This window comes from Medicago sativa, chromosome 6 (genome assembly GCF_051527215.1).
Source record: "Medicago sativa cultivar Bolivia chromosome 6, Bolivia_mono, whole genome shotgun sequence".
Classification (NCBI taxonomy): Eukaryota; Viridiplantae; Streptophyta; class Magnoliopsida; order Fabales; family Fabaceae; genus Medicago; species Medicago sativa.
This window is the reverse complement of record NC_140754.1, coordinates 61,239,043-61,262,021: the sequence shown is the minus strand read 5'-3', so window position 1 is coordinate 61,262,021 and position 22,979 is coordinate 61,239,043. Positions and strand designations below refer to the sequence as shown.

The following is a 22,979-nucleotide window of genomic DNA, read 5'->3' as shown; positions in this document are numbered from 1 at the left end:
CAATAATTTAATGTCTTACTGCCAAAAGGAACACATTCAATGTTGGTAATGTTGGATAGTGGACTTCTTTGTGAGGTTATAGGTTGAGATGATTCTGCCACCTTCCTCTTAGACAAAATGCTATGATTTAGTGTTGATGGAACTAAAATATGATCATAGTATGTCAATGATTAAAATATGTAAGTGTGAGACCAATCTTGAGGAATAAGAATATTGATTCAAACATATAAATAACTCACATGAATTCATAGAAGATAGAGACGGGTTAATTGTTGATTCAGATGATCTCATCATTTCTGACGTTGAATCATTTGCTTGCTCGATAGTTTACAATGCTTCACTTGAATCTACATGGTACCAATTTCAATTATGTCACATCATAAAAAAAACCTTTGATAGAGTTTGACCATATTACAACTTGGAAGACTATTAAATTTTGTAGGCAAAATCACAATCTATATAAATACCATTTATCAATGGTGATATAGGATTCCAGTGTGCCTCCTTTGATAGCCTCTTTTTATTATATCTTAAAGCATAGTCCGAATCCTCATTCTCTGCAATTTAATGTGTCAAGCATACTTTGATGTTATTCACATTCCTTCGGTAATTTATTTTACTTGAAAATGTAAAATAAATTATAAACATTTTATACCAAACATACCTTTATCATTTCTTTTTTCTTTAGACCCTCTTCGCAACATTGCATGTTTTCTCTTCATCCTTGCATGTGAGGAATCGGAATTACCAATGGATGGAGGACTTATTGATTGAGATGGAGATTGATGCATTGGTATATCTAAAAATTAATGTCAAATAAATTTGAGAACCCTAATTGCAAACTTCAAATGTTTGTGGTACAAACATAAAATAAGAACACTTGGGAATATTTTATGGTGGGATGTGATATGTCAAAAATAAAAATTATGCAAAACTAAATAAGTAGATAGATAATATTACCATTCATCAATGGAGAAAGAGGACTTCTAAAAGGCTCCCTGGATAACTTGTTAACTTGATTCATTGTTGATTTAGTGGAAGACAAATTCTCTACAATGGTATTAAAGAAACATAGTTATCTTGATTGGAAATTCTATTATACATTCCCAAGCAATATATATTTGACATGGTGATTAACATTTGGACATACCTTTGTTGATACAACTACTTTGTGTAACCATTAATTTTTTCTTCATCCTTCTACTTGATGGATCATTTGGTTCCATTGTTGAAGAAATTTGTGTTAGAGAAGAACCTTGAGTTGGTGATTTTTACATGGATAGGTTTGTGTTTGATTAAAGGATAGAGGACATATTGTGTTGGAAAAATGAAACACCTTTTTGGCCTATACACTATGTGACAAAATTAAAGCTTTGCCAAAACATTGATATGTCATTGTCAATGAATTTTTTTCTATAGACAAACACAAAAATGGAATATCCAAATCAATTGTCTTCTTTGTAGGTATATTATGGCCCACACTAAAGCAACTAAAGACATGCTTTAACGTGAATGTCATTGTTTAATGTCTCAATAAAAGACAAAGTCCATATACCAAGTTGTAAGCATTATCATGAAAAAGAATGCCTTTGCTTTTAGTTTTTTCATACATGATATAATATCAACTACCAATCAAAGCTGCATCAGACATGTACATGGGCATAAGTAATATATAATTAGCTTTGAGCATGACATTGGAATTAACATCATCAAGTTTGTCATATAATACAAATGAAAGCTACATCACACATGCACATGTGACCCAATTGCCAAAAGTATACATCAATTAACATTACATACCAAAAAGTTGGATTTTAACATCCAAACCAAGTGCCAGATACATTGTCAAAGTCATATTTTACATAATAAAACATCCATATACACCCCCAAAATGAGAAGCCATTTTCAAAATCCCTAGTCCAAAATACAGATTCCAAGATATTTAAACTACCCATCAAGCAATATTATGCCTCCTAACCACTTGAACAAACAATACCGTAGGAGGCCGATCCAACTCAAAGCAAAGTCTGTCACCTTCTTTTAGGCGACGGTCTCTGACAAATTTCAACCATCCTCTTCCTAATGCTTTTTCGAATTTGTTTCGTTCAGCCGTGTTGAGCCGGCACTTGTACTCTTTGAGTGTTTCCATATCAACCAAGAGAATCCACTTCCTTGGAGCAGTCAATATCTCTCTAGAAACACGGTTGGGAAAATGCTATACCAAAAGTGACAAAAACACCTTAGTAAATTGCACATAACAATTTTAGTCATATGTACATCGTGGAATTTATGTATTCAAAAAAAATAAACAACCGAATATGTCGCATATTGTTGTAACTTGTAAAACTACTGAATGTATATCTAAGTTATTCTACAATCTCCATACTTATTATATCAGAGTTAAAATAATAACCTTCCTATGGATCATGGAACAACATAACTTGACATGTGAAATTTTTAATTCATATAATCCTGATCTTAATTCAAATTTTCTCTTAAAAGGATTTTGCATATTTGAGTAGTACAATATATATTATTCAAAAACTAACATCATGTAAAAATAGAATTAAAAGTGTGAGAAATAATAGAAATATAGATATTGGTTGACCATATACAGACTAAGCCATAGTAGCATCATGTAAAAATAGAATTTTAATTATAAAGAGAAGGTTTTTTATTGTATAACTTACCATTGGTTGACCATATACAGACTGAGCCATAGTAGCAGACACAACTTGCTCAAAACAGTAGGGATCTTCCTCTTGTTGCTCACCTTCATCTTGCTCTTCGTCTGAACTAATATCGATGACTTCTTGATGGGGATCTTCAATGTCAACAACCTCCTGCACGACTTGTTGATTTTCATCAACATCTTGCACTAACTCCACATTGTTTGCAACTTGTGGATTAGCATCAGCCAAACGGGTAACAAAAAACATGTTCAAGGGACCTAGATATTCAAATTTGGCAATAGCAGGAATGTTGAAGCCAAACTTCCGAGCGATTGAGGCACCGTTCTTCATTGAAATTCCAGATTGATCCATATCAAAACGGATAACAATGCCTCTATCATCTTGATCCCTAACAAATCCTTGCTTGTTAACTTGAAGTGTGTCTTGATTTCTTAGGTAGAATTGAAAATCCACAGGTACTTTCTCCTTAGAACAACAAATATAAAGGGTTCAAAAATCCATATAAAATACGTCATATTTTAAGAATAACATGCTTTGAAAATAATTATAATTCAACCAAACTAATAAAGACATTGTTTCCTTACATTCATCTGAACATCATCATGATAAGTAAAGAGAAAAAAAGGCATACTACATATATATTTATGTTTTAATCGACATAACCAAACTGTAACACTTGAACTACATATTAAATATTATGAGTCAAGATCAACAATATGTTACATACCTCTTCCGGGTTGACCTCGCTTATGAAAAAATCCCTTTGCCACCCATTGCTGCGAAAATCAATGAAATGAGCACATCATATACATGTGACTTGAATCGACTAATTTCCTGAGTAGTGATTGAGCTTCAATATACATGTGACTTGTATCAAAAATAATATTTCCCTCTATTTATCAATGTAAAATACACAATATTCCTTTAGTCATAAAATTAAATAAAAGTTTAATGTAATATACAAAAATTTTCCCACTTAATTTTATATATAGAAAAAAATGAATATTTGTTTAAACCTTTTTAAGGTAAATTGTGCATGACCACCCAAAATACTTTGGTTACTGATATTACCAACAAACGATAATGCATGACCACACAATATATTCTATCTTGCACTTTTATTCCTTTTATAGTTGATTCTGAATAAATGTGAAAATAAAACAATCATAAACCAGATCTAGGGCAAACTATAGATGCAATATATACAACAAAAAAATTGCAGAACCAAGATGAAGGTTTGACTATTAATCATCATTGAAAAAAAAGCAACATAAATTGATATATAAGCTTAAAGGCCATGCGATTGGGAAGGGGACAGTTGCATGTTTCTGTCCGAAATTGAAGGGAAAATAGCTAATATGAGACAAAAAGGGATTACGAATTGAGACAAAAAGGGATTAAGAAAATTTGTACCCATGGTTTGCCGCAGCCATCGTTGTCGGTGGTCCCCTGTACGCACGTACGAAACAGAAATTGGAGGAAGGAGTAGCAACGTGTTTCTTTGTTGAATGGGATCTGTGTTGCTAACCCTTTATATGATACAAAGTTCCTCCTTTTACAGCAATATTGGGCTTTATTGGGCTCCTGATTTCCTAGTTTTCTCTGCTCCAAACTGTTGCCTAATAATTTGCTATTTAAACACCTCATTTTTAAAATATCATTTAAAAACAATTCTGGATCCATGGTTTTTGTATTCATGATGAGATATACTTACTTGAATGAGTTACCAAGAAGTTTTTTTTTAGGTTGGGTGAATTATACTTAAGGTTTTTCGTTAACAGAGAAGTGTACTAATTAATATTCATAAAGAAATTGAGAAGCAAGTAAAGTATAAGGAATAAACCATTGTATTTATTAAATAATATTCTTGTAATATACAGCTGATGAATACAAAGCTATTTGTCTAATTTACACATTCACTAATGGATGCAACTAAGAGCAATTTAACTTGTATGCAATTGACTCTATTAATGATCCTTGCTGTGCACATGGGACTATAAGTGAAATTTCCATTATTGAAATCTGTCTCGAAACCTGCACTTAAAAAAAAATTGTTATTAAACTTCTGAAATTGCAGAATATAACTCAAAATATATATCATAATTAAAAATAGGTTACTCAAATTATTTTTGTAACCCACATAGTAACAAAAATTGTAAAGGGCAATAAATGTAGATTAATACTAATAAATATTAAAACAGGGGAATACAATTGTCAAAGTTAATATTACAACCCAACTAATGTACCAAAATAACTTAAAGTTAAGTACCAAATTATTACAACTTATACAAAAATCATAGAGTAAACATCATATTAGATGGATTAAAACTTAATAAGCTCTATGATTCAAAAAACTGATGCTCATAAGAGGTTCAGCCAAATCCCTCTTGCACTAATTCTTCTCAATTTTGATTCTCCTCTTCATGATCTTAAGTGGAACATCCATATCATCCTCATCATTGCTGGGAGATGCCCTTTTGCTGGTAGCAGTTGCAGAAACTGTGGGAGTGATAACTTGGCAATCAGATTCAGAATCAGCTTCTCCAAACTTGGGCAACAAATCCTGCAATTGTGCATAAGCATATAAGAAACTGTAAGCAAACAGAATATGTGCAAAAGATAACATATAATTTATGAATGTATAACATATAACCTGTTTAACAACATCAGGCACAGATTCAGCAACCTTAGCAAGCTTGGCCTGAATCTTCTCAAGAGGTTCAGATAAGGGGATTAGCTCCTAAAAACATAAGACATTTACACTGTGTCAATGCAGCCACTTAATTGAACATGAATGCAACACTTAATTGAATTTATGATGTAAAGTTATTACCTGGGATTCCAAACTGGATTCTCCAATATGCATAGGGCCTTTGCCCTTGTCCATCAACATGCTTAGAGAAGCACTCTCCTAATAAAAACCAAAAAATACACATTAGCTTCAAGTTGAGGTAAATCCACACTTTACAATATTTATATAACCACTACAACTAATTTTTCAAAATAAAACTCTCCTATTTATGAGTTAGCATACATTAGTGAGCTTGGAGAATGAAGCCTCTTCCTTGTCCCACTTAGACATAAATTCTTTGATGATAGAAGGGTCATGACATATCTTCATAACACGGAAAGACTGCTCAAATCTGGGATTGAATTCTGCCTTTGTTTCCACTTTGAAGAGATAAGTTTTTCCAATAAGTTCAGCAAGTTCAGGTGCCATTTGTCCCTCTTGGATAGCCTACACAAATTTCATATAAAAGGGTTATAAACAGTTCAAATTAAGAGATGCAAAATATTTTCATTATCCATGAAATAAAAACTAAACATTTACCATTCCATGCTCAGCAAGGAGATCAGCACAACTCTTATTAAAGATAGAAGTACAATCTCTGTCAAAGATGACCAGTGTTGCACAATCACTTTGGTCAATTGCTCTTACCTTCAAGCAATACCTAAGACATTGGATTTTAAAAGGATATTAGATTATAGATAGATAATGCATGTATAACTACCCAAAATATTTACACAAACAATAGCATTGATAAGTAAATTACCTAGGAAACACCTTCTTAACGTGCTTATCGCACTTTTCACAGAAAAACATGGCTGAATCAGGTATGACAGCCTTGGAACACATACAGGCAGTGTACCAAAAATTCTCCTTGTTAACAATCCTCTTTATGGTGCCAACAACAACAAACACAGAATCCTACAATACATAACCAATACTTAATAATTTCATTTTAAAAAACTAATTGACTTTAAACTAATAGTGGATATATATCATTAAACTAATCCTGTATCTAGATCAAAATTCATGGAAATGAAACTATAATTTCTATTGAGGTGGATTTAAACTGAAAGAATAAATAATCAAGCTGTTTTGCACGAAATTTATATATCACTTACAGTTGCGGCATCCTTAAGTCCCTGCATAGTAGTCCTAGGTGTGTTGTACAAAAACTCCTCCTTTGGGTCAACTTTGGTTTCAGGTTGCAGCTGTGTTATAGTCAGTGGTGAAGGTGAATCATCACTTTCAGTCATCCTAAGAAACAACAATAAAATCTATTAAAACCAACATCTAAATACATTGATTGAAATAAATTTCCTATTTGAATGAATCAAAATAAAAAGTCAACCAAAATGGGTACCTGCTCCTCATGCTAAGACCATCAGCACATGTTGGGTTGAAAAGCACACGTGTGCAGTTCAAGCAATTCTGAACATGCAGCTTTTCTACATTAAACAAACAAATTAAGGATCTTAGAATACATTTCAACCATATAGTAAATGGTACATAAGAAAAAATATAAAATACAATTATGACTTTAATACTTGAAGTTGTTAAATATTGTATTGCTCACCTTGGTAAATTTTTGCTTTAGCAAGCTGAATGATCACAATGGCATTCTGAATGTCTCCAGTTGCAATGAAATTGTTCAAATCTTCCACATAGCTTCCAAAAAGGGTACATTGAACCTTATGCCTTAAATAAAAATAAAAATCTGTAAGATACTTAACTATAACTACAAAAGAAAAACTAAACCACAAAATAAGGATTAGATACTTACCCTCCAGACTCCAACTCAATCACATTCAGCTTGCTTGTGATACCATTCCTTTGAATTTCTCTTTCAATACCAACACCACTCAATACTCCAATAAGGTCTGAAATTAACATCAAACCACAACTACTTCAATGAACATAACGAAAAATCTCAAAATGATTTAAACACATGAAAAAACTTTAAAAACAACTTAAAACACAGAGAAAAATACCAGGCAAGTAATCAGTATCGTAGGACCCTCCAACAATTTCAGAAATAGGAATGAAGTTGTATGGTGACTTAGTGATTTTGAGATTTGGTAGATAACCAACCTTGCTGCTAAACTGAAAGTTCTGCTTAAAGGAGTGTCTAGTAGTCCTATAATTACCCCCATTGTTAGCCACCCCCATGTTTTCAAAAGTGTAGCATTTTCCTTCAAAAATGTCATTTTTGAACTTATTGAGCAAAGTTTTCTTAATGGTAGCATGAATCCTGTTGCCAGCTTCATCCATCAAAACCATTTCAGTCGAAAATGGCAAGGTGTTTCTGCTAAAGTCAGGAACTTGCCATAATCGAATTACCTTTGCCTTGATGTTCCAAAAAGTTTTTTCAGTAGAAATTTCAGAAATTGGAGAGAACTCAGGAAGGTTAGCCATTTTTCTTGTTAAGAATTTTTTTTGATGTTTAGTAATTAAAAGTTTAAAGACCCCAACACTAAACTAAAATGAAAGTTCAAATTAAAATGAGGGAGAAAGAAAGCAGTGCAATGTTAACACTTTGCAATGCTGGGGCAAGTCTGAACAGACACACACTACACCCTTTTATACTAAAAACCTAGGGTTAGGGTTGAATTAAAAAACTATAAAATTTGGGATTGATTTTGGGGGGAAAATTCGAAATTGGAATGGGTGAAATTTTTTACCTCTTGATTTGAATTTAACCTCATCCTTATCTTCAACCCCATCCTCCAATACTGATTTTCGCAGATTGCTTTGAAAAAAATCTGATTTCCCTTGGGTTGAAATAGCTGTTAATGGAAACTACAGATTGAGGGTTAGAAGCGACGGTGACGGGTTGGAGATTCCTTCATGGATTGGGAAATAAAATAGTTGGGCTAAACAGAGGGGTTTTGATGGTGTTTGTTGTAACAGCCCGATTTTTGCTAGTTTTATTTTATTATTTATTTATGTGTGTTATATGTGCTCTTATGTGATTATTTGCCTCTGTGTGTATTTTGGTTGGGAATCGTAGAATTCGGTGTTAGAAGGGTATTTTAGTCATTTTGGACTTAGGGGCATTTTGGTCATTTTGAGGGCAGTGGCAATTTTGTAATTTTGCAGAAAGTTATTTTTAGTGTTTAGTGGAAGTTATTATTTTACCAAGTTACTAGAGAGGGTGTAGTAATTATTTTAATTACCGTTAAGTGACCGTTAGTGTTATATTTTACCGGTAGGTGAGTAGTAACATTTTTAAGGTTGAATTAGAAATGGGTTAGGCCCATTAAGGTTTGTGAGATAAGCCCATTAAGTGAGCCTTTATAAACTAATGTTAGTGAGAAGAGATAGGGTTACAACATTTTCATTTCATTTTTCATTTGAGAAGATAAGAGATAGAGGCTAGAGAGAAGAATAAGTGCAAGGGTTAGAGGCAAGAGGGATTCATCATCTAGGAGCTAAATTGAAGCTTGGGTTAGAGAATCTTGGTGCTAGAGGTAAGAGGGTTAGATTTCAACCATAATTCACATCTTTTTCTCTTTACCCATTTTTGTGAAATTGTTGAATTGAACCTAATTGCTTTCAAATTGGTGTTCATGTTTTGATGCAATATTTGAGTATGTAATTTGAATGTTAATTGAGTTGTTGATGATGAAATTACATGCTTAAGTTGTGCTTATATGTATACTTTGCATTTTTGCCCAAAAATGGTGATATGAGATGTTGTTGTGATGAATTGTTGGTGAATTCATGATGTTTAGCTGCTGTTGTTGTTGATAGATGTTGTTGTTGATGATTAAAACATTGGGTAATCATAATTGGAGAGTTTGATATGACTTTGTGTTGTTTTGTTTGAAGTTTGATGAAAATGGGTCAAATGGTGATTTTTGTTAGGAGAATGTTTTGGGGCAAATTTTATACGGAATTGGGTGTCTTTTCATGTTTAGAAATGTTTAAACAAACTTTGGGATCAAATTTGAGCTTTGGGAAGTCAAAATTGAGGTTTTGGGGTGAAAAAAAGAGTTTTTCTCGTAACAGGACTGTCCCAACTCGCCACAGCGAGTGGGAGGCGAGTTGGAGGCGAGCAGGAGGTGCTTTCGGTGATGCTTACTCGCCTCGCGAGTAGATTTACTCGCCACGGCGAGCTGCACAGTGGCAGCATCCCCCTGTTTCGCATTCTTGCCGTTGATTATAGCCGTTGATAATGATGTTTTTGTTGCATCATAAGGTGACGACCTTAGAGGAGTTTGGTACCACATGCATCTAGAAGAGTCTAGAGCATCATATGCATTTGATTAATTGATGAGTCGTGTCATAATTGAATATGTGACTTGGTGAATTTGTGTGTTGGTGAAATTTGGTGAATGTTGTGATTATGTGGACTGGTGTATATGTACATTGGTGAATATTGTGGAGGGTTGTGAATAATTGTATTATGCTCTGATTGCATGTCTTAATTATTTGTGCTTATACACTTGGTGAATCAATTGATGATGGTTATTTTAATAATAATGATGAGGTGAGATTTGTATATGTATATATACATATATGATGTGGTGATGTTCTTTGTTAATGATGATGGCTTGCTTATTACTTCGATATGACAAATTGTACTTGTTGAGATAAGCATGCTAGATGAGTAATGAAGTGAGTAATGTTTTCATTGATTGATGTTGATAAATGATGAGATTTTGTTGATGACTTGATTAGAGGTTGAATATGTATGCTATGCTATGACAATAATGTGATAGCTTGAAATGTAAGTGATGGGGGATAATAATGATCATGTGATGCTAGTGTTCTAGGAGGGAGGGTTATGTATATGTGATACGTGTATGATACACTTGTTGATACGAACTTGGAATGATAATATCGAATGATATAAGTGTTGTGAATACTTGTGAATACATGTATGATTTGTTATTTTGTATTCTTGAATATATCTTTCATTTCCAATGTTCTTGCTTAAATCTTTTATGGATTATGATGATGTAATGCTAACCCTCAGAGGTCTGTGGTGGACCGCCTACCTCTCTGTATGGATGGGTAGACGGCGTGCAGGATGCTTAGTTGTTGCTTGTTGATGCCGAGGAGTGGAGTTCCTCTTTTTCATGCAAGTGTCTAGATTAGGGCTCTGATCTAGGATAGTCTTTGCATGTTGTTTATTTGACTATGTATTTGGAGTTGAGATATTCTGTTATTTGAGATTTGGATGATACATTTGTATTTAGTTTGGAGATCCAGAGATTGTTTATGAATTATATGTTGTTCCGCTGCTATGTAGTATAACATGATCTTTATGCATGTATGAATTGTGGTTTATTCGGAGACGTAGCATCTATTTCTAGAATATTTCTGATGTATTCGCGCGTTTTACCGCTTAATAGAAATAGGGTGTTACAAGTTGGTATCAGAGCCGTGGTCGGTCTTGTCCAGACCAAAACCCGTTGAATTTCCTGTTGTATGTGACATGTACGGAAGTACTGTCGGTACTTGTTGTGTTGTTCCGTTCTTTTAGGTGGGTTTGAGCGTAGTGGGGGAGTAGCAGTTTGCTTCAGGTTTGTTTGGTCTGGCAAGGGAAGGTATCTTTGGCTGTAGAGGATCAGTTGGTTGTGGTTTGTGTTAAAGTTCATGTTGACTTTGAGTTGGATCTTGTGTGTCTTCCGTTGAAGCATATGGACGTGATTTTTGGTATGGATTGGATGTTGACTTTTGGTGTTAACATTAATTGTTTGACCAAGAGTATAACGTTTTCTAAGCCGGTGGCTGAGGAAGGTGGGAAGTTCTTGACCGCGGAGCAAGTGAAGAAGTCCTTGGATGGTGAAGCTAGTGTGTTCATGATGTTTGCTTCCTTGAAGGAAAGTAGTGAGAAAGGAGTTGGTGAATTGCCGGTAGTGCAAGAGTTTCTAGAAGTTTTTCCGGACGACATTACCGAATTACCGCCGGAGAGGGAAGTTGAGTTTGCAATTGATTTGGTTCCGGAAACGAGTCCTATCTCGATTGCGCCTTATCGGATGTCTGCATCAGAGTTGGGTGAATTGAAGAAGCAATTGGAAGAATTGCTTGAGAAACAGTTTATCAGACCGAGTGTTTCTCCGTGGGGTGCTCCTGTATTGTTGGTTAAGAAGAAGGATGGTAGCATGAGATTGTGTGTGGATTATCGGCAGTTGAACAAGGTGACAATCAAGAATCGGTATCTGCTTCCGAGGATTGATGATTTGATGGATCAGTTGGTTGGTGCAGAAGTGTTCAGTAAGATTGATTTGAGGTCAGGATATCATCAAATTAGAGTAAAGGCGGAAGATATATCCAAAACTGCGTTCAGAACGAGGTATGGACACTATGAGTATTCTGTGATGCCATTTGGAGTGTCTAATGCGCCAGGTGTCTTCATGGAGTATATGAATAGAATATTTCATCCTTTTCTGGACCGTTTTGTGGTGGTGTTCATAGATGATATTTTGGTGTATTCGAAGTCTGAAGAGGAGCATGCCGAGCATTTGAGGATAGTGTTGGGAGTCTTGAAGGAGAATAAGTTGTTTGCTAAGTTGTCGAAGTGCGAGTTTTGGTTGCGGGAAGTGAGTTTCCTTGGTCATGTGATTTCTAAAGGTGGTATTGCCGTGGATCCGTCGAAGGTTGATGCAGTGTTGCAGTGGGAATCACCTAAGTCTGTTTTTGAAGTTAGAAGCTTTCTTGGGTTGGCAGGTTATTATCGGAGGTTCATTGAGGGATTCTCTAAGTTGGCATTGCCACTGACGCAGTTGACTCGGAAAGGGCAAGCGTATGTTTGGGATGCTAAGTGTGAGAAGAGTTTCCAAGAGTTGAAGAAGAGGTTGACTTCAGCTCCAGTGATTGATTTTGCCGAATCCGAAGGAATCGTTTGTTGTGTATTGTGATGCTTCTAAGATGGGTCTTGGTGGTGTGCTTATGCAAAATCGTCAGGTTGTGGCTTATGCTTCGAGGCAGTTGAAAGTGCATGAGAATAATTATCCGACTCACGATTTGGAATTAGCAACCGTGGTGTATGTGTTGAAGATTTGGAGGCATTATCTGTATGGTTCTAAGTTTGAAGTGTTCAGTGACCATAAGAGTTTGAAGTACTTGTTTGACGAGAAAGAGTTGAATATGAGGCAGAGAAGGTGGTTGGAGTATCTTAAGGATTTTGATTTTCAGCTGAGTTATCACCCTGGAAAGGCCAATGTTATTGCTGATGCGTTGAGTAGGAAGTCGTTGCATATGTCTGCTTTGATGGTAAAAGAGTTAGAGTTGATTGAACAGTTTCGAGATTTGAGTTTGGTTAGTGAGTTGACACCGGATGGTGTGAGGTTGGGAATGTTGAAGCTGACAAGTAATATTCTGGAGGAGATCAAGAATGGTCAGAAGGAAGATTTGGAACTTGTTGATCGAGTGGTGTTGGTTAATCAAGGTAAGGGTGGAGACTTCAGGTTGGATGAGAACGGTGTTTTGATGTTTCGTGATCGTGTCTGTGTACCAAGTGTTCTTGAGCTTAAGAGGCAGATTTTGGAAGAAGGTCACAGGAGTAGTTTGAGTATTCATCCAGGAGCGACTAAGATGTACCAAGATTTGAAGAGGTTGTTTTGGTGGCCTGGAATGAAGAAGGAGATCGCATAGTTTGTGTATGCTTGTTTGGTTTGTCAGAAGTCCAAGATTGAACATCAGAGACCGTCAGGTTTGATGCAACCGTTGTTTGTGCCAGAGTGGAAGTGGGATAGTATATCAATGGACTTTGTGGGAGCGTTGCCGAAGACTGTTAACGGTTTTGATTCAATTTGGGTGATTGTTGATCGGTTGACGAAGTCGGCACATTTTGTTCCTATTAAGACCGGTATGTCTGTGGCGAAGTTGGCTGAGATCTACATTGAGCAGATTGTTAGATTGCATGGTATTCCTTCTAGTATTGTGTCGGATCGGGATCCGAGGTTTACTTCTAAGTTTTGGGAGAGTTTGCAAGTTGCTTTGGGGACTAAGTTGAGGTTGAGTTCCGCTTATCATCCCCAGACTGATGGTCAGACGGAGAGGACTATTCAGAGTTTGGAAGATTTGTTGAGGGCTTGTGTTTTGGAGCAAGGTGTCAGTTGGGTTGAATGTTTACCATTGATTGAGTTTACTTACAACAACAGTTTTCATTCTAGTATTGGAATGGCACCGTTTGAGGCTTTGTATGGTCGGAGGTGTAGAACTCCTTTGTGTTGGTATGAGTCAGGAGAGGGTGCTTTGTTAGGACCGGATGTTGTGCAAGAGACTACGGAAAAGGTTAAGATGATCCAAGAGAAGATGAGAGCGTCTCAGAGTAGGCAGAAGAGTTATCATGATAAGAGGAGGAAAGACCTTGAGTTTCAGGTTGGTGATCATGTATTCTTGAGAGTGAATCCTGTAACCGGTGTTGGTCGTGCTTTGAAGTGTCGGAAGTTGACTCCTCGTTTTGTTGGACCGTTTGAGATTATTGAGAAGGTTGGGGTTGTAGCGTATCGGATTGCGTTACCGCCATCATTGTCGAATCTTCATGATGTGTTTCGTGTATCTCAGTTGAGGAAGTATGTGTATGATGCGTCTCATGTGATTCAAGTGGATGATTTGGAAGTAAGGGATAATTTGACTGTTGAGACTTGGCCAGTTAGGATTGAGGATCGTGAAGTGAAGCGTTTGCGTGGCAAGGAGGTCGTTTTGGTTAAAGTGATTTGGGTTGGACCGACTGGTGAGAGTGCCACTTGGGAATCGGAGAGTAGGATGAGGGTTGCGTATCCGGAGTGGTTTCCTTCAGGTAATTTTCGAGGGCGAAAATTCTTTTTAGTGGGGGAGAGTTGTAACAGCCCGATTTTTGCTAGTTTTATTTTATTATTTATTTATGTGTGTTATATGTGCTCTTATGTGATTATTTGCCTCTGTGTGTATTTTGGTTGGGAATCGTAGAATTCGGTGTTAGAAGGGTATTTTAGTCATTTTGGACTTAGGGGCATTTTGGTCATTTTGAGGGCAGTGGCAATTTTGTAATTTTGCAGAAAGTTATTTTTAGTGTTTAGTGGAAGTTATTATTTTACCAAGTTACTAGAGAGGGTGTAGTAATTATTTTAATTACCGTTAAGTGACCGTTAGTGTTATATTTTACCGGTAGGTGAGTAGTAACATTTTTAAGGTTGAATTAGAAATGGGTTGGGCCCATTAAGGTTTGTGAGATAAGCCCATTAAGTGAGCCTTTATAAACTAATGTTAGTGAGAAGAGATAGGGTTACAACATTTTCATTTCATTTTTCATTTGAGAAGATAAGAGATAGAGGCTAGAGAGAAGAATAAGTGCAAGGGTTAGAGGCAAGAGGGATTCATCATCTAGGAGCTAAATTGAAGCTTGGGTTAGAGAATCTTGGTGCTAGAGGTAAGAGGGTTAGATTTCAACCATAATTCACATCTTTTTCTCTTTACCCATTTTTGTGAAATTGTTGAATTGAACCTAATTGCTTTCAAATTCGTGTTCATGTTTTGATGCAATGTTTGAGTATGTAATTTGAATGTTAATTGAGTTGTTGATGATGAAATTACATGCTTAAGTTGTGGTTATATGTATACTTTGCATTTTTGCCCAAAAATGGTGATATGAGATGTTGTTGTGATGAATTGTTGGTGAATTCATGATGTTTAGCTGCTGTTGTTGTTGATAGATGTTGTTGTTGATGATTAAAACATTGGGTAATCATAATTGGAGAGTTTGATATGACTTTGTGTTGTTTTGTTTGAAGTTTGATGAAAATGGGTCAAATGGTGATTTTTGTTTGGAGAATGTTTTGGGGTAAATTTTATATGGAATTGGTTGTCTTTTCATGTTTAGAAATGTTTAAACAAACTTTGGGATCAAATTTGAGCTTTGGGAAGTCAAAATTGGGGTTTTGGGGTGAAAAAGTGAGTTTTTCTCGTAACAGGACTGTCCCAACTCGCCACAGCGAGTGGGAGGCGAGTTGGAGGCGAGCAGGAGGTGCTTTCGGTGATGCTTACTCGCCTCGCGAGTAGATTTACTCGCCACGGCGAGCTGCACAGTGGCAGCATCCCCCTGTTTCGCATTCTTGCGTCTTTTTCCCTCGTTTTTGTTTTGAATTGGTTTTCGGTGTAAACATGAAAGTTGTAGATAATTTTGTTAGCTTTCCAATGGCTTTGGTTTGACTTGAAAATGATTCTTGGTTTTTGAGTTATGAGGCAAATACTCCAAGGTGGTCTTGGTGAAATTTTACGAAAAATCCGCATAACTATTTCTAAGTCGACCCAAACCTTATGGATTGTTTCCAAACTTTCAAACTTATATTTTATGAGTTCAATTAAGGTGTTTAGTAGTATTTAAACTATGATGTGAGGGATTTAACTTGTTTTACTTAGAAAATGGAAAATTTCTTGAAAAGTGTTTCGGTGAGACGAACTTTGTGATTTTTATGAATTCATCGTATTTGGCCGATGAAATGCTTATGTAATCTCTACTGCACATATGTGTGACTTGAGAGGATACATGGCATAGGCAATTGAACTTGTTTACTTGGTTTTGGCTTAGGTGCTCAATTATTTTCAATATTGTGATTTTTGAGACGAACTTGATTGAAAATGATCATTGAGGGCCAATTGCTTATGAACCCTCTATGATTAGATTGATATGATTATGATATGATGTATGAATGGTTGTTAGGTGATCAATATGATGTTTGTGATCATATGTTGTGATTGTTCTTTTATTTGGAATGTAAGGAACTATGTGGAGATATGAACTATATGATATAGTTGGATGATGATTATGGCCGTTGACTTATAGCCGTTGATTATAGCCGTTGAATTGTTGTGAACATATGCATTGTGGATTGAGTCATATGTTCATGCATCATATGTCGTGTCGGATGTTATATCCATATTGCCGTTGACCGGATACTTGTATCCATATTGCCGTTGATTATAGCCGTTGATAATGATGTTTTTGTTGCATCATAAGGTGACGACCTTAGAGGAGTTTGGTACCACATGCATCTAGAAGAGTCTAGAGCATCATATGCATTTGATTAATTGATGAGTCGTGTCATAATTGAATATGTGACTTGGTGAATTTGTGTGTTGGTGAAATTTGGTGAATGTTGTGATTATGTGGATTGGTGTATATGTACATTGGTGAATATTGTGGAGGGTTGTGAATAATTGTATTATGCTCTGATTGCATGTCTTAATTATTTGTGCTTATACACTTGGTGAATCAATTGATGATGGTTATTTTAATAATAATGATGAGGTGAGATTTGTATATGTATATATACATATATGATGTGGTGATGTTCTTTGTTAATGATGATGGCTTGCTTATAACTTCGATATGACAAATTGTACTTGTTGAGATAAGCATGCTAGATGAGTAATGAAGTGAGTAATGTTTTCATTGATTGATGTTGATAAATGATGAGATTTTGTTGATGACTTGATTAGAGGTTGAATATGTATGCTATGCTATGACAATAATGTGATAGCTTGAAATGTAAGTGATGAGGGATAATAATGATCATGTGATGCTAGTGTTCTAGGAGGGAGGGTTATGTATATGTGATACGTGTATGATACACTTGTTGATACGAACTTGGAATGATAATATCGAATGATATAAGTGTTGTGAATACTTGTGAATACATGTATGATTTGTTATTTTGTATTCTTGAATATATCTTTCATTTCCAATGTTCTTGCTTAAATCTTTTATGGATTATGATGATGTAATGCTAACCCTCAGTGGTCTGTGGTGGACCGCCTACCTCTCTGTATGGATGGGTAGACGGCGTGCAGGATGCTTAGTTGTTGCTTGTTGATGCCGAGCAGTGGAGTTCCTCTTTTTCATGCAAGTGTCTAGATTAGGGCTCTGATCTAGGATAGTCTTTGCATGTTGTTTATTTGACTATGTATTTGGAGTTGAGATATTCTGTTATTTGAGATTTGGATGATACATTTGTATTTAGTTTGGAGATCCAGAGATTGTTTATGAATTATATGTTGTTCCGCTGCTATGTAGTATAACATGATCTTTATGCATGTATGAATTGTGGTTTATTCGGAGACGTAGCATCTATTTCTAGAATATTTCTGATGTATTCGCGCGTTTTACCGCTTAATAGAAATAGGGTGTTACATTTGTCTCTTAGCATCTGATTTTTTTCATTTTGTAGAGGAAGGGTTTGTGTATCGGCGATGAAGAAGGGATGATTTTTTTCATTTTGTAGAGGAAGGGTTTGTGTATCGGCGATGAAGAAGGGAAAGGGGACTCTCTTTTCAGACTTTGCATTTAATGACCCTGTAAAAGGCTGACCCGGGTTGGACTTTTCACTGGGCCGGGTTTGCAATGGGCTGGTATTCAATTTGGATTTTTGTTGTTTTGCTGAAAATAGGCCCGATAACACATGTTTCTTGGAGGGAAATCTACTAATTCAAATTTTACTACCATAAAATGCATTTTGATTATTTTTAAATTGTGGAAAAATTGTGATTACATAGTTTTCTGCTCCAACTTGCTATTTTAGATCATAAATTGAGCTTATAAGAATTATTAAAAAATTTGAGGTGGCTTAGAATTGTGACACATTGGATTGGAAGAAATTTTTTTGCTATTTGTTGTTCCATGTTTGTATATTATTAAGATTAAGATATATATATATATATATATATATATATATATATATATATATATATATATGTTATTTTTCTAGTTGTGATTGAATAAACATTAACATTGAGATCAAGTTTGTTATGAAGACTTCATTTAACTAATTCTGTTTTTTTTTTGTTTAGAAAATGATGGATTTAATAGAAAAAAACTAAGGGACAAGACAAAGAATGCTGCACCGTTACTTCCTAAAAAAAAAAAATGAATGCTGCGCCGCATTATATAAAAATAAAAATGAAATTATGAAACACGGACACATATAAGGACACTAGACACTGCCACCAACAAATCGACATCGATAATAATTTAAGAAAATGATATAATTTAGTGTAATTATAAATGTAATTGTCTAATACCGATGCATGTCCGACACCGAGACACATTTGATCTAAAGAGTGTTCGTGTCTCATAAAGATGAAGGAAGTCAAAATAGCCTGAACGTCTCTTCTTTGTCAAAATATAAATACCAATTTGATGTAGGAAGTCAGTTAAGGGGCTGGATTAAAAGACAGAGAGATTTAAGATCATAAATTGTTATAAATCCTCCATGAACCAACTTTACAAAACCTAAACAGCCCACCTCAATAAAAAAATAAAGGAATAACCGAATAACCATAAGACAAGCTAAGTTTAAGCTATGGAACATATTTATGTAATTTTGAAATAATTACTAATAAAGTCCCTTCCTCCGTCAAAAAACGTGTAATACTGGATCCTGCCAACAAACAAAACAAAAACACAATGCACATGAACAACCAAATCATGTAAACAAATTAGAAACAACAAAAATAAACAACATTAACTAATTCGAGCGAGAACTAGAAACTAGTACAAGCATTGTCCATTACCAACAGTGTCATGGAATGTTTCACCCGTCATCATTGACCTTAAATTTGCCTGCAAAGAATGTCTTTTGAAAGAATATTTAGGATAAGTTTTGACCTTTAAAAGAAATGTTTGAAACATAGTCACATAATTCGTAATTTGTGTTGGTACGCCGTATGGATACAGTTTTGCGGCACACGATATATAAAGAATTTGGTATTTGTGGGGTCTAAAGCTTCGGTAGTGTCGGTTCGTGGGACCAGTACTACCTAATTAAATATAGTAAGCAACCAATGAATTTTTCAAATTTTTTTTTTCTTTCCAATGTCAGTCTTTCCATCTCCGCAATGTTTCTCATAATCTTTTAGTTGAATTAATTAACGGGGCAAAAAAGTAGAAGAATTATAATAGTCAGCTGCAACAAACTAGTGTCTACTTACTAAAACTTTTTTGATTCCTTTTTTAATCTGTGTTATTTTGCAAGAGACATTCTCCTTCAAGCTAAAAAAAAATTGTATGGAAAATTTATTTGCACCACTAGATGGTTTCCTTTATCTTTTATCTCCTCCTCAACCTCATCTTCCTCTTTCTTCGATCTTCACTTATCTCGGTTCGTCACCAATTTCAAAAAATTATAAGGCGATTTTGTGCAAACCAATTTGTAAAAGTACCACAAACCGATACGCAAGTACCAATTCCTGGTTCACACGTGACTATGGTTTGATAGCTAATGTATAGTTGTATGTTAGCATCCCATAAGCACAAAAAAATTACATGTTTGAGTTTTCACTTTCAATTTCATGATTTTCATCTATCATTTTTCGTACACAGCAAATTATATGTGCTTATACTACGCCAATGCCTTTGAGACACCCAACTTGTGAAGCACTACCACATTTTCATTATGTTTCTTATTTTTAAGTTTTTGTGGGAGAAATATGGTGAATATTTTCTCCCTTTGAATTGAAGAAGAAGAAGAAGAAGAAAAACACTAATAATTGCAAAAATGTGACATAAATGAGAACCGATATATTAATAATTGAACAAAATCAGGAAAAGGGATAAAAAAAATGGTGCAAATCCAGACATCAATCAATATGAAACATAAGATCAAATCATACCTACCTCATCAATGCCCAACTGACCTCATTGGTTAACTCGTTCTCTCTTCTTCTTCTTCTTTTTCTTCTTCTTCTTCTTTGTTGTATCCCTTTTCAGCCCTTCAAGTGCCCAAGCGTTCTCGACCCCAGCAAATGTGCGCATATACATTGCATGATAACCTTTGTCATGAGAAAAAGATTAAAACAATTTCCAAGTTAACAATATTGAAGAACTCAAAGTTCTCTAGAAGAATTCTGCCTAATCCTCTAACATATTTCCTAACAATTAACATATTTGAGTTAAACATTTAGAGTATAATTAGTCTAAAGTCTAAACCTTCCCTTTGATAGACCATTTATGCTAATTTTTTAAACTAATTTGATTAATTGCCTTAATGACAAACCTAACCCTTTAATGGGGGACCAATTTATGGTTCTATAAAGGAAAATGTTAACCAGTGTCCCGGGGCACTGGTTAAGGAAACCAAATGTAGTAATGTTACCTTGGAACTTGTGCATTCAAGGTCATAAAAATATAAAAAGTAAAATTTTTAATTTAAAACTTTCCCTTTTAACTTCCTTAACCAGTGCCCCGGGGGCACTGGTTAACATGACCCTTCTATAAATTGGAGTGAATTTAGTTGATTGAACTTCACACAACAAATTATTGAGTTAAAGAGTACACACTTAGTTATAATGAGAAAAACAATTTCAATATTAGATTTGGTAATTTTGTTGGTATCAGTTCCAAAATGTCTCGGCGAGGAAAGAACCTAAAAGAAACAACACCCAAAGCAGTCCGGAGGGACAGAATCGACTTCCCTTTTAGGTTCTTCCTCGCCGAGGCATTTGGAACTGAATGAATAAGCCTTAACATCATCTTTTGGCAACTGTACCAACCATGATTGCCATGACTCCCATTAAAACACTTGGAATTCTCATTGTAATGAGAACAACGACTAAAACAGAATATTGAAGCAATTTTCTCTTAACTTTGATATACTTGTTTTGTATATATGATTGAAACAAAGTTACACCAATTTATAGAACCATATCATTTGGTTACACATTTAAGAGTTTGGCATCACATTAAAGCATTGAATGAAACGAACCACATGATTTGCATTCAATATTAATTGGTTTCACATGGAAAAGTTTTGGTAAAAATGGCGAATCAAAGGAAATGTGCGTAGTTATTGTAAGGTAAATGTTTAACCAGAAATGCTAATTGTTTCGATTTAAAAATCATAATTGAAAATGCTAAGTTGTGCCCTTGAGCCACAAGTTAATGGATCAAAAGTGGAAATATTTTTATTGAACAAGAAAAGTGGAAATATTTTATTAATCAATGCATTTGAATATAATTTTTTGATTAATTGAATGCACAAAATTTAAGATAATGTTTCTATTTTTGGGTTGTTTAACATGTGTCCTTAGACCATCTACAATGGGGAGTCCTTCCCCTATTTATCACCATGCTAAATAGGAGATGGATACTTTTATAAGCACCCTCTCTCCTATTACTCATGGGTCCCACATGTACAATTAATTATATTTTTTTCTATCCAATTATTATTTTAATATTAAAAAATAAATTATATATTAGTTGCAAGAGCAATATTTAATCGATCAACATTAAATTTTCAACAATTTTTTTTTAAAACAACAAATGATTTACCCATCTGAATGGAAAAAAAAAAACAAACATATAGTGATTGTGTTTGGTATTTGTGTTGGATGCATTATTGCTAAAACAAATATTCATATTCTGTAAGTTGGAACCAATGTTTCAACATGTGGTTAGGCAACTCTGTAAGATGTTGGATTTCCAACATCTTGGCACGGTTCAGTGTGTCTGGGTTCATGCCTAAATATACGCGCGCTCTTTATTGTTTAAGGAAACAATATTTTCTTTACTTATTGACCAAGCAACGCGCATATCATCTAAGAATCAGTTGTGGAATATTTCTAAAGTCTATATTTTATTTTAGGAAATATTTGTTATTATTTGGAACACTCCTATAAATGTTCCGACATTTTAGGACTTTCCAGAATTGTTTCTCATTCTTGTTTTGCAGATTAGCTGAACCGATCTGCAAGTCACTGAAGCCCAACGATTTATTTAGCCCAAGCTGCTTCAGTATAAAATTAAGACTTCAAGACCTAATTGCTCATTCAAGCCGTCATACTAAAAAGTTTAGATTTTTAGGGTTTGAGTCTTCATGTATTCTGCTCTTGTATCGTTTGTGATGCAAGTTTAGAATCTCTTACAGTGTGCCTTTCTTGTGTCGTCTGTGATACTTGTTTAGGACTGATTGTGTGAGTTTGATACTCTTGTGCACTAGACCGAAGTTGTGAAACAAGGTTCTAGTTGATTGTGTTGGAAGGTAACTTCTATTCTTGTTTTGGTTGAGGTTTGATAGGTCACTGGGGCAGTGACTGACCATTAGGATAGTGAGATGTGATCTCAGATCTAGGAGTTCCTAGGTTGAAGTCTAGATTGGTAGGTCATAGGTCATATATTGTAAACAAGGAGTTTGCTGAGAGCTATTGAATAAGGACTACACTAGTGGAATTCCTTCCTAGCTTGGAGCCCTCAGACGTAGGCGTGTTGTGCCGAACTGGGTGAACAAACTCATTGTGTTCTTTACTTTCAATACGGAATAGTTGGTACCTCCATAATGGTACCTCCAAAGCTTCCTTGGTAGCTACAGAATAGTTGGTTCTATTGTAATAGAACATATTGGAATTTCAATACTTTTGTACAATTTTTGATAGAGTTGGTTGTTTTGTAGCAGTTATTATGGTCATGAATGATCATAATCTGTCTAGCTTTTCTGTAAAATGATGGACTTAACCATCTCTTTTCTTTGGACCTTTCCATTATAGCGATAGATCTAGATTTTCTCTTCACAAGT

At 35.0% G+C, this 22,979-nt stretch overlaps 1 pseudogene; it reads right to left on the bottom strand.

Annotated features, from left to right (window-relative positions):
• Positions 1–5,085: 5,085 nt before the first annotated feature.
• Positions 5,086–7,896, bottom strand: LOC146916084 (uncharacterized; annotated as a pseudogene).
• Between the last annotated feature and the right edge of the window lie 15,083 nt (positions 7,897–22,979).